The sequence below is a fragment of the Garra rufa genome, chromosome 14 (genome assembly GCF_049309525.1).
Source record: "Garra rufa chromosome 14, GarRuf1.0, whole genome shotgun sequence".
Taxonomy (NCBI): domain Eukaryota; kingdom Metazoa; phylum Chordata; class Actinopteri; order Cypriniformes; family Cyprinidae; genus Garra; species Garra rufa.
In genome coordinates this window covers 9,977,604-9,990,199 of record NC_133374.1, presented here as the reverse complement: position 1 = coordinate 9,990,199, position 12,596 = coordinate 9,977,604, and positions in this window count along the sequence as shown.

Sequence of the window (12,596 nt, the reverse complement as noted above, 5' to 3'; positions counted from 1 at the left end):
CCTCCTTTCCTATATAGTCTACATTTTGTACATGAAATACAAAACTAGCTTGTGGAGACTTGCTCAAACTGGTTTTCAATTATTAGACACACAAATGCACTTGTTGCAGATTCAAACAATGTTTAGCATTTTAACAATAATCAAGAGCATACCAATTATTAAATATAGCTGTAAACAGCAATTAAGGGGCCAAGCACAATTAAAAGCAGAATAAGTCCTGCCAGCATGACTGGGAACATCAGGCACTGCATCAATGAAGGACATGCAGTCAGGTCCATATATATTTGGACACTGACACAATTTTTATTATTTTAGCTGTTGACCAAAGACATATTCAAGTTACAGTTATACAATAAATATGGGCTTAAAGTGCACACTCTGAGCTTTAATTTTTAGGGCAGTCTCATCAAATTGGTAAAGGTTAAGGAATTACAGCTCTTTAATATGTACCTCCCCCCTTTTTCAAGGGACCATAAGTAATTGGACAGTTGACTCAAAAGCTGTTTCATGGACAGTTGTGGGCTATTCCTTCATTTTTTCGACATCAATTAACCAGGTAAAAGGTTTGGAGTTGATTCTAAGTGTGCCATTTGTATTTGGAAGCTGTTGCTCTGAACCCATCATGCAGTCAAAGGAGCTCTGCATGCAAGTAAAACAGACAATTGTTAGGCTTCAAAAACAAAAGAAATGCATCAGAGAGATAGCAGGAACATTAGGAGTGACCAAATCAACAGTTTGGTGAATTCTGAGAAGAAAAAGAACACACTGGTGAGCTCAGCAACATAAAAAAGCCTGGATGTTCACAAAAGACGACAGTATGGTGGATGATTGGATGATCCTCTCTTAAAAACAAGTGGAATATTCTGCAATGGCCAAGTCAATCTTCTGATTTCAAATTGATTGAGCATGCATTTCACTTGCTGAAGACAAAACTAAATTCAGAAAGACCCACAAACCAACAACAACTGAAGTCAGCTGCAGTAAAGGCCTGGCAAAGCACCACAAAGGAGGAAACCCAGTCTATGGTGATGTCCATGAGTTCCAGACTTAAAGGGATAGTTCACCCAAAAATGAAAATTTGATGTTTATCTGCTTACCCCCAATGCATCCAAGATGGTGACTTTGTTTCCTCAGAAAAACACAAACGAAGATTTTTTACGAAAACCGGTGCAGTCTGCCAGCCTTATCATGGGTGTGGATGGGCACCAAACCTTTAAAAGTAAACAAAAACATGCACAGACAAATCCAAATTACACCCTGCGGCTCGTGACGATACACTGATGTCTTAAGACACGTAACGATCGGTTTTTGCGAGAAACTGAACAGTATTTATATAATTTTTTACCTTTGACACACAGCCACGTCCATCTGTCATGAGCACGAGTTTGGCATCAGTCACGTCACATGTGCACGCGCTCTGGCGTAGAATATGCAAACGCCGTAAGGGGAAATCAGTGAAAAGTCCCGGATGAGTTTGCGCAAGCAAACGTAATCTTTTAGCTTTAAATCGGTTTAAACAATCAGGATACGCGCAAGTAATTACCATTTTGAATTAATAGCCGCTATACTCACAATCTGTGCACTGTGGAAAGTGTCGTATACATGCGACAGATTGCTTCCGGTGTTTGTGTATTCTACGCCAGAGCGCGTGCACATGTGACGTGATTGATGCCAAACTCGTGCTCATGACAGATGGACGTGGCTGTGTATCAAAGGTAAAAAATTATATAAATACTGTTCAGTTTCTCACAAAAACTGATCGTTTCGTGTCTTAGGACATCGATGTATCGTCACGAGTCGCAGGGTGTAATTTGCATTTGTCTGTGCATGTTTTTGTTTACTTTTAAAGGTTTGGTGCCCATCCACGTCCATAATTACGCTGGCAGACTGCACCGGTTTTCATTAAAAATCTGCGTTTGTGTTTTTCTGAGGAAACAAAGTCATCTACATCTTGGATGCCCTGGGGGTAAGCAGATAAACATCAAATTTTCATTTTTGGGTGAACTATCCCTTTAAAGGTCCACTGAAGTGCCTTGAAACACGCAGCGTTATCCAAGTGGTGACGTACTTTTAACTGAAACAAAAACATATCGCCCAACCCAGCCCACTACTTTTGAATAGTTCCATTAATATCTGCTCAGGCCAGAGCCGTTGAGCTCAGTAAAGCCGCATTTGTAAGCTTATGACAGCCACAGACTAATAAATCACCCCACAGATTAAATATGAAACTCTTGCTAAAACAAAATAGTGATCATAATCATGCTGAGGCTGTGTAGTTTAATGCATGCCGATCGCACATACGAGCTCATATGATCTGCTCCATGTTATTGTGTCTCTGTGTAGGGGGCGGGACACTACAGACTCTAGAGAGCATTTGATTGGACAGAACGTTTGATGAGAAACTGAAGTGCACGGTGATATCATCCAAATCCTTGATTCACATTGGCGAAAGTGACGAGACTGTAAGTTTTGAATGCCCATAACTTGCTAACGTGAATTTTGTCTTTGCTTTGAAGCACACTAGCTTATAGATAACCTTAAGGCTAATATATTCATACTAAAAGCCAAAAAAACTTTAATTTTGATTTCAGGGGGACTTTAAGACAGTCATTCCCTGCAAAGGATTCTCAACAAAATACTAAAAATGAACATTTTATTTATGATTATATTTATTTGTTGAATTACTTTTGAGCCCCTAAAATGAGGGCTCTGTGTATAAAAATGGTTGTAATTCCTTAGCATGTTATGTTATATTTTTGTTCAACCCCTTGAATTAAAGCTTAAAGTCTGCACTTCAATTTCATCTTGATTGTATCATTTTAAAACCATTCTACTGGCATACAGATCCGAAATTATGATAAAGTGTGTCAGTGTCCAAATATATATGGACCTGACTGTATTTATGACTTACTAGTAATATGATTGAAAGATTTATAACCGTTGACCATTAGGTGTCGCTGTGACCTGATGTGGTGTTGTCATATTAAGGTGACAGCAACACATGCAAAGTTTGGTGTCAATGTGTCAAAGCTTTGCAGAGATACAGCCTCACAGTCAATTTGGCATCGGAAAACAGTTTTGCAAAAAAAACAAAAAACAAACACGAAATCCATAACTTTTTGCCAGCATGGTCTGAAGATGATTTGGGCCAAATTTGGTACAAATTAGACCAACAGTCTAGAAGGAGTTCGAAAAAGAATTTGTTCAATGTAAATCAAAATTGCAGACAGGAAGTTAAGCTGATTATGGTACAATTGCTACAAATTTATTTAAAAGTTATTAGTATTTATGGACATTTCATTATAACATTTGACAAAAAAGTGGCGCTGCCCAGAAAGGTTTGGTCTCTGGTGAGCCCTATGTCCTGGGGAACCAGTTTGTGTCTTTTTATTGCGTTTGCGTCTTGGGACAGTCTGTGGTTTCTGAGATCTGACGGTCAATTCATGTTACTGTTTTGATTTAAGGTCATGTTACAATTAATACAGTAAAAATACAATACTGTATTGTGTTTACAGTGTGATGATAGACCAATCAGTTTGATCCTCTATCCATGGTGCTGAAACCTGTGTGACAGGTTTGTATCAGATGAAAAAAAAACACCTACATGCAAAATCAACAGAAACTGTTGAAATGGTTCTATTAGACTATGACAAACACTGACGTTCACTTATTCAGACAATCATTACAATTAAAGGCATACACATCATGTTTGTATTTTGTGTGAAAAAATCTGATCTAACAGATTTAGCTGCACTTCTGTAGCGTATTTCGTCTCGCACCACAAAGAACTCCACGACACCACTGGCTTCGGTGGACCACGTCTGCAGTTTATTAAAGACAGGACAGTTATTAACACCACGCAAACACACACTCTTGGCTCTGTGGTCTGTCTCGCTCAAGTCCAAAGCCGTTCTCACACATTTATCAGTAAAACTTTCCAAATAAAATGTGTCTTGTTTCACATATTTTCTTTCAACACAAGCATCAGACATTACATACAACCTTAGACACAAATTCAATAATGTAAAGATATCCTCAATATAATAGTTCAATATATGTATACACAATTTCATACTTTGAAATGACAGAAAATAGTTTCAGGCTAACATTACAATGAATTTTGACCGTATAGTGGTAATTATTTTGTTGCAGTGACATACCTGTAGTTTATTAAAGAAATTACACTGTTACATAGCCTACCTGTCTCGCTCAAGACCAAAGCCGTTCTGACGAGAGCGGGACGCGATTGGATAAATCAAATGACATCACACAACAAAAAAACTATATATTATTTTGAAACAAGATACACAGCGTACATATAGTTTTATAAGATGATTCATAGTTTTACATATGATGAAACATGAAAATAAATAAAATAAAGAATATAATTCTTGGAAAAATTAAAGTTTGCTGGTATAGTCGAAACTTAAAACACCATCCCCCGGTTTCACAGACAAAGCTTAAGCCTAGTCTAAGACTAAAATGTAAGTCTGAGCTGTTTCAACTGAAAGAAACTTGCACTGACTAATCTTAAATTAAATCAGTGCCTTTGTTTTGCCTCAAGATGCTCACCAGTAAAGTTTTTTTCTAAGCATGTTTATAAATATTACTTAAATGTCCTAATTGAACTATGGGCTAATCCTGGCTTAGTCTAAGCCCTGTCTGTGAAACCAGGCCCATGAGTTCAAGTTTTATATGATTGTTTCTTGATCTACTGTACATGAATGACTTGGTTGATGGTCACATTAAAAAAAAGCTTTTTAACAGATTACAAAAAGATTTAATTAATTATTATTATTATTTTATTTATTTATTTTTTTAATTTTGCAGTGCATTTACAATATTTTTACCAGCACTATGGTGCTCCGAGCGCTTCGAAATAGTCAATCATTTTGCAAAGCACTTGATTCAATTGATGAAGAGCTTCGGAAAGATTTCCTCTAATTTGCTCCGAAGTGTGATTGAATGAAACAATGGAAAAGGGGTTTTCACAGGTTTCTCAACGGTTATGTAAAGTATCTATATTTTTTGTTGTGTTGTTTTCTGAGGAACATTGCCTTTGCCCGCATTTTGAACAAAAACTGAACCCATTACTTTTAATACTTCTAATAATATTGTACATATAACAAACACATTTGTCATTTGAAATTCTATCCAATAATTAAATACAAATCAGTTTTTAACCTTTCATTCGGGTCAATTATTAAGGCATTAATAAAATGATCTTCTCATACCACCAAACACAAAGACATGAAGATCATTACACACTTCAGACCTAAATCTAAAACAACCCTGATCACATAATTGTATCTTCTTTATTTACTCTGACAGTGAGTGTGCTGCTCTTTTTTTTGTCTCTCTGTCTTTGGTTATCAAAGTTTTGTCACTGTGGTCTCTTCACAAATGTTTGACTCACCAGCAGCAAAAGAAACTCACAGCATGTGCATTTGTACTTGTATATAACTTTTACAAATGAGCAGCACTTGGAATATTTGACTTGCTTCAGTAGAATATGAACCCTGATACTTCATTAGTCTTTCATTAACCTGTCACTTAAACTAAAGCCTTAGTGCAAAACATCATTGTTTGTTTATTTAGTGCTGTATATTCAGACTGCTAAAACTGTACCTGAGGAATTCCCCTCAGGACAAACTACACTAGCATTCATTTTACATCCACTACAGAATTACATTAAAATAGTTTTGGTTACTGTGTTTAGTCACCTTAAAGGGATAGTTCACCCGAAAATGAAAATTTGATGTTTATCTGCTTACCTCCAGGGCATCCAAGATGTAGGTGACTTTGTTTCTTCAGAAGAACACAAACAGAGATTTTTAACGAAAACCGGTGCAGTCTGTCAGCCAAATAATGGAAGTGGATTGGCACCAGACCTTTAAAAGTAAACAAAAACATGCACAGACAAATCCAAATTGTTGGATTACCACGCCAGAGCGCGTATGTCACGAGCCGGATGCTAAACTCGTGCTCATGACAGATGGACGTGGCTGTGTATCAAAGGTAAAAAATGATATTAATATTGTTCAGTTTCTCGCAAAACCGATCGTTTCGTGTCTTAGGACATCGATGTATCGTCATGAGTCGCAGGGTGTAATTTGGATTTGTCTGTGCATGTTTTTGTTAACTTTTAATGGTCTCGTGCCCATCCACTCACATTATCTGGCTGACAGACTGCACTGGTTTTCGTTAAAAATCTTTGTTTGTGTTCTGCTGAAGAAACAAAGTCACCTACATCTTGGATGCCCTGGAGGTAAGCAGATGAACATCAAATGTTCGTTTTAGGGTGAACTATTCCTTTAACAAGAAATCAAATTCTAAAGCTGACCAAAACCACATAGTTTACAACTAGATGAGCCAGATTATGAAATGAAATGTTTTGAAAGCAGTTTCCTCTAAAAGAAGAATCCCATTTAAAAGTTTGCTTGACAGGAATGAGGAAGAAGGGGTTTTCACCTATTGATTATGTAAAGTACTTCACTTCTTCTATGTTGTTATTCTTGAGAAACCCTGAAAAAATGCTTCATTTTGTACAGATACAAATAAAAACACATTAAATTAAAATAAAGTCTAAACAGTGTTTAATTCATTCACTCACTTCAGTTTACTGTACTATCAGAACTACTTTGACAGTTTTATAATCTGCTTATGCTTTTACAAAACTTATTGCATGTGTTTTAATTGTATGTAACCTTTACAAACTACCATCACTTACAGTAGTACTTGCTCCATTAGAAAATGACAAAGACTGACTTTCCATAAGCCTTTAATTAACCTGTCACTTAAACTAAAGCCACAGTGTGAAGTATTGCTTATTTAGTGCTGTAAATTCAGACTACTAACACTGTATCTTAAGGATGCTATACTACACTAGCATTCATGAAACATCTACTACACAATTACATAAAAATCAAGTTTAATAAGTTCTGTTTACTGTGTTTAGTCACCTTGGCAAGAAATCAAACAATATCAGAATCTGACTAAACCAGTTAAGAACTAGATTAACCCTAAGAGACTTTCTGGTATTGTCTACTAACATATCCCAATGCTTAATATAACCACAGTAAATCAAAATAAAGTCTAAATAGTTGGCGTTTATTTCACCTAGTATTATGTGTTTACTCATACAGAATTTAAAAAAAAAAAAAAAAAAAAAAACTGTCATTCTGAGTAATTCTGATCCTAAAAAAAAAAAATTATTACAATAAGCAAAATGAAGAAAAAAAAATGTGTTTATGTATTAGTAAAAAGTAGTAGTCAAGGAAGTTTGGTGCCGTAATATGGCCGAAGCAGGCGGAGTAATATCAGAAATGAGTTCCCAGCTAGTTTAGCATTTGCACATGTGCTGCGTGGTATTACTGCTCCTGCTTCGGCCTTATTACGGCAGCAAACTTCCTTGACTATTACGCCGGAATGGGAGTGTAGTTCCTAACCTTATCAGCCTAGAAACTCGCAGCTTTGCATTTCCACCGGTCTTAGTACACGATATAACTACAGAAGAGTCAAGTTTTAAATAGGACAAATATCAAAACTCGTTGGTCATTTTTGAACGTGATGCTACTGGTCTCATAGGATTCAATGATCTATGCTAAGCTATGCTAAAAGTGATATCGCCAGAACAGGAGAACGGCTGAATGGATTTCAAAACGATAAAACTCAATTTATTAACTCGGGGGGAGTTGGAGAATGAGCCTATTTCCAAAAAAAGTGGAGTGTTCCTTTAAGCTTCATTAATGCTAGTTAATGTCAGTGTGACACGCTAACAAGCTACATACCAAATAAACTAGTGAGTTCAAGAACAGAGACTCCAGTTGCTTATTAGAGACCAAAGAAACCCAATTTAGCTTCTATTTATTTTAAAATGGTTGAGCTCAGACACACAAACACACTGGTCGCTGACTCAAAGTTTAACAATTTAACAATTATTAATAAAATTAAATTAATAGGCATTAGGAATATAAATTCATCCATAATTGCTTTTTATTACCAAATATACCATGCCTTTTTATGAGGTAACCCTTTGTTATGTAAATGTTAATGGATGACATTAATAAACTCAGCCAAAGAAACTTACTGCAAGTGTTTTTACACTTACAATCCATCACAGACAAACCATTCAACGACTTCTATTAAAAAATGACAAAGACTGATATTCCATAAGTGTTCCATTTATTTATTTATTTATTTTTTTTTCATTTTTCACTTTTAATTAACTAAAGCCAGACTGCTAGCAGACTACTAGTCAGACTGCTAACACTGTATCTGAAGGATGCTCCTCAGGACAGACTACACTAGCATTCATTAAACATCTAGTACCCAATTACATAAGAATCCAGTTAAGACATTTCTGGTTACTGTGTTTAGTCACCTCGGCGAGAAACCAAACTAGATTAGGATCTGACCAAACCACATGGTTTAAAGCTAGATGAGCCACATTATCTTGCCGGTTAAAGGTGTAGTAAATATACAATAAAAATGTTTTGAAAGGTTTCCTCTAAAAGAAAAATCACATTCAGAAGTTTGACTGACAGATATAAGCAAGAAGTGGTTTTCCCCTTCTGATTAAGTACTTCACTTCTTCTATTTTGTTGTTCTTGAGAAACCCTAAACTTTCCTGTACACAGCAAATTCTGGTCTTTGGAATAAACTCCCTGGTAGTTAAAATCAACTCAATCTGAGTGTACATGCGTGACCATCAAATAGACTCCAGCGCAGAGTTAAAATAACTCCGCTCTTGGAGTTGAATTTTTAACACTTTCTCCGAGTTAAATTTTAACACTTTCTGGAGTTAAAATATTAATAATTTGGAGAGTAATTTTAACTCTAAAATTTAGTTAATTATAATTTAAACTCTTTAACCAGTGTTAAAAACACAATATGTTTTATGTGGAAATGACTACACTGAAAGCCATACTCTCAACTTTCTGCTTTTATTGGAGGAAATACATAGATTGGATTTAGAAATTCCATGCATGTAAACACTTTGAAATTAACTGTTGTCATAAAATACTGTAAAATCTAACAGCAAAACATTTACATTTAATAAGTCTGCAGTGCCAACAGGAAATGTTTGGTAAAATTGTATACAGCATAGTCAACACACATCATTGCATTATATAAAATCAAGCCTGAATGATTATAAAATGAAGTAGATATAAATCAGATGAAGCAACAAGAAAAAATCCACAGTGATACCAGGATACATTCCATGAGGACAGAACTTAAATAAGAAAATTACTGCTTGTTCAACTGCCTTGCTCTCAGTTCTTTGACTTCAGTTGTACCTCTATCAATATTATATACATTTGTCTGTAAAAAAAAAAAAAAAAATGTACAGGCTGGACAGAGCATCATGATACTTTACTTTACTTGAACAGCTCGTCAACAGTACCCAAGGATGTACATGACTGACAAGGCGAAACTTCTCTGTCCAAGACAATGAAAAAGGTGGAAACCTGTGCTTTTGATGTCCCTGAGGCAAGAAGATATGGCTGAGGGTTTTCTTTATTGGCCAGGTGATGGTCATCAAGACTTTGGCATGACTGAAACACAAGATAAACATCCCTTTATAAACAATAGGCATTAAAGGAAGAGTCCACTTCCAGAACAAAAAATACAGATAATTTACTCACCTGCTTGTCATCCAAGAGGTTCATGTATTTCTTTTCTTTCTTCAGTCACAAAGAAATTATTTTTTTAAGAAAAACATTCATTTCACAGCATTTCTCTCCATATAACTTAAATGGTGCGTGCGAGTTTGAATTCCAGAATTGCAGTTTCAATGCAACTTCAAATGGCTCTAAACCATCCCAACCGGGGAAGAAGGGTCTTAACTAGCAAAACAATGTGTTACTTTCATTAATAAATTAATATTTGTGCACGTTTTAACCACAAATGCTCATCTTGTCTAGCTGTGCATTGAGCATACGTACTTTGTGCACTCTGGTTCAAGACAGTTAGGGTACGTCAAAAAACTACCATCTCAATTTCATCCATCTCTAACTTCAAAATTGTCCTACATCGCTGTAGAAGTACTGACCCAGTGTTTACAAAGTGAACGTGCAAAGATGATCAAATGCCCTTTGCAACAAAAAAAGAAAAGAAAAAAAAGGTTGAACATCAATGAGAAAATGAGAAGAGTTTTTCGATATACTATAAATGTATTGAACCAGAGTGCACAGAGTATGCATGTGCATCGCAGAGGTAGACAAGACCAGCATTTGAGGTTAAAAACTGTATAAATATAAATGTATTCAACCCGTTAAGCACCACAGATATCCACTATGTTGAGAAAAATCCTGCAATGCTTTCCTCATAAAACACAATTTCTTTATGACTGATGAAAGAAAGACATGAACATCTTGGATGACTGGATGAGTGAATTAATTCAAGCTAAATATTTGGAACATAATAGTGTTGTCTAAACAAACCTTTTCACCAGATGATATGTTGCCTCTTCAAAATTGATCTTCATGGCCTCAATTACTTTCCAAGTGTTCAATTTTTCCAGGATCCATGTAGCAACCACTATTCCAAGCATCCGTGATAACTCTTGTAAATCTAAAAAAAAAAAAAAAGATAATCGTTCAGACAAATGTAACTATATATATATATATATATTATTTTTTTATTTATTTATTTATTTTTTTTCAATAAATTTTTAAATATTATTTAACCCTTACCAGTCCTTTGACATCCAAGCAGCAAGAAAACGTGTAGTACATCAGCTGAGCCCTGGTCATCTGGGATTTTCAGTGTCGTTTTCTGGTATCAAAAACTTCTGCTGGACTACACAATAACATCAACAACATGTTATTAACAAAACAAATCATAAAATTACAGTCACTTACTCTTTATTAACTGCTTACTAAACATAGAACTCACCTGAATTGAGAAAATCTTCCCTCCATCCTTGCACTTCTGTCAACATCCTGACAAAGAAGAGAAAACATGTCATTTAAAATAACCTCTAATGTTAGTGTGATTGAAAATGCAAAATGTTTAATATGGAAGCCACGAACTCTCATAAGTCACGAGTCACTACTAAAACATTTGTAACGTTAGCCGTTACGACTCAAAACATTGCAGCATAACTTTACACGTTCATGGATAAACTATGATCGTTTTAAGCCAGGGTAACGTTAGACACTTCAGTTTACTGACATTGCTAGATATTACCTCGTCTCGTAGGCATTACTTTATGGAAGCTTAACAGAATGTTTCTTGAGCGAGTCACTACTTAAATTTGACAGCAAAACACTCGTTTACAAAAATAAGGTGAACAGAAAGACGTTAGCTAATATTAGCTCGTTCACATCGGGAAAAAAAGTCCATGTTTTGCATCGGAGATTCATTCAACACAAAGTTCGCCGCGGTTATTGGCGTCAGTACACAGTATATAACGTAACAGCTATGTAATCAGCGGTCTGTCAGAAGATAAAGAACATTTTGGAATTAGTTTTTTACCTACCTCAAGACGAAGTAGACAACTTCATCAGTCCTCGTGTGGCAAAACCAGGCTCGTGTCATGGCGCGCTCCTGATGTAACGTTAAAACGTGCTCCTGAACACCAATGAATGAACTCCGAAATACAACACAGCCAGGGAGTATCCCGTAACACAAAATGTAGTGAGAGTTAAAAAATAAACTCCAAAAATTTAACACTTTCACACTTTTTTGCCTAACTCCTGATTTTCGAACTCCAGAAATTTGCTGTGTATTGTGTACAAATGTACCCCAATACTGTACACGTAAAAATGTTAAACCACATTAAATTAAAATAAGGTCAAAACAGATAGTGTTTAATTCAGCTTTTAACTGCAAATGTTAAAGTAACTTTCCAAAATTAATTCTGTTAAAAATAAATAAATTACACGCAAATCAATACAGTTTGTAGTAGTACAAAACTAAATAACAAAAATTGTATAGCTTAATACAGTTTGATGTACTAGTGCTTTCCAGAAAATAATGCTAAAAGTGCATGTTGTGTTGCTGAAAAGTGCAGATGAGGTAAAATATAGCTAAATAAATATTTTAGAAAATGAGAAAATGGTTGACTTCATGCCAGTTCTTTACAGTGGCTATGATAAGATGTCCTAAAATAACTAATTTGCTTGTTTTATCTAAACTGCTTGTGATGTTACAGAATAAACTGATATTAAAACTTTTAGTTCCACATCGGAGCAGTTCTCATAACTGACAATTTCAATCTCTTCCTGTTGAGCATCACTGATTGGAACAGATTCAACAGAAAAATAGAAAATAGAAAACAGCATTCCATCTAAAACATTGCATGACATCATGACATTTCTTAAGGAAATAGAAGTCATAAATACATTCTTCAAGGTCAAAGACGGGGAAATTATCCTCCTTGCACATAAGACATCACTTCTTAACAATAAAGATTCTGATCAACTCCAGCGATAACAGATCTAAACATTCCTTATCCATGAGCTCATTGGAGCTAAAGGGGATGGCACTCCATCACATCCCACACTTATCGCCTGCTGTAAATGATATAAAAGGCAAGAAAGAGCACCTATAGATACATCAGTGAGATACATCACACACTCATCTACATC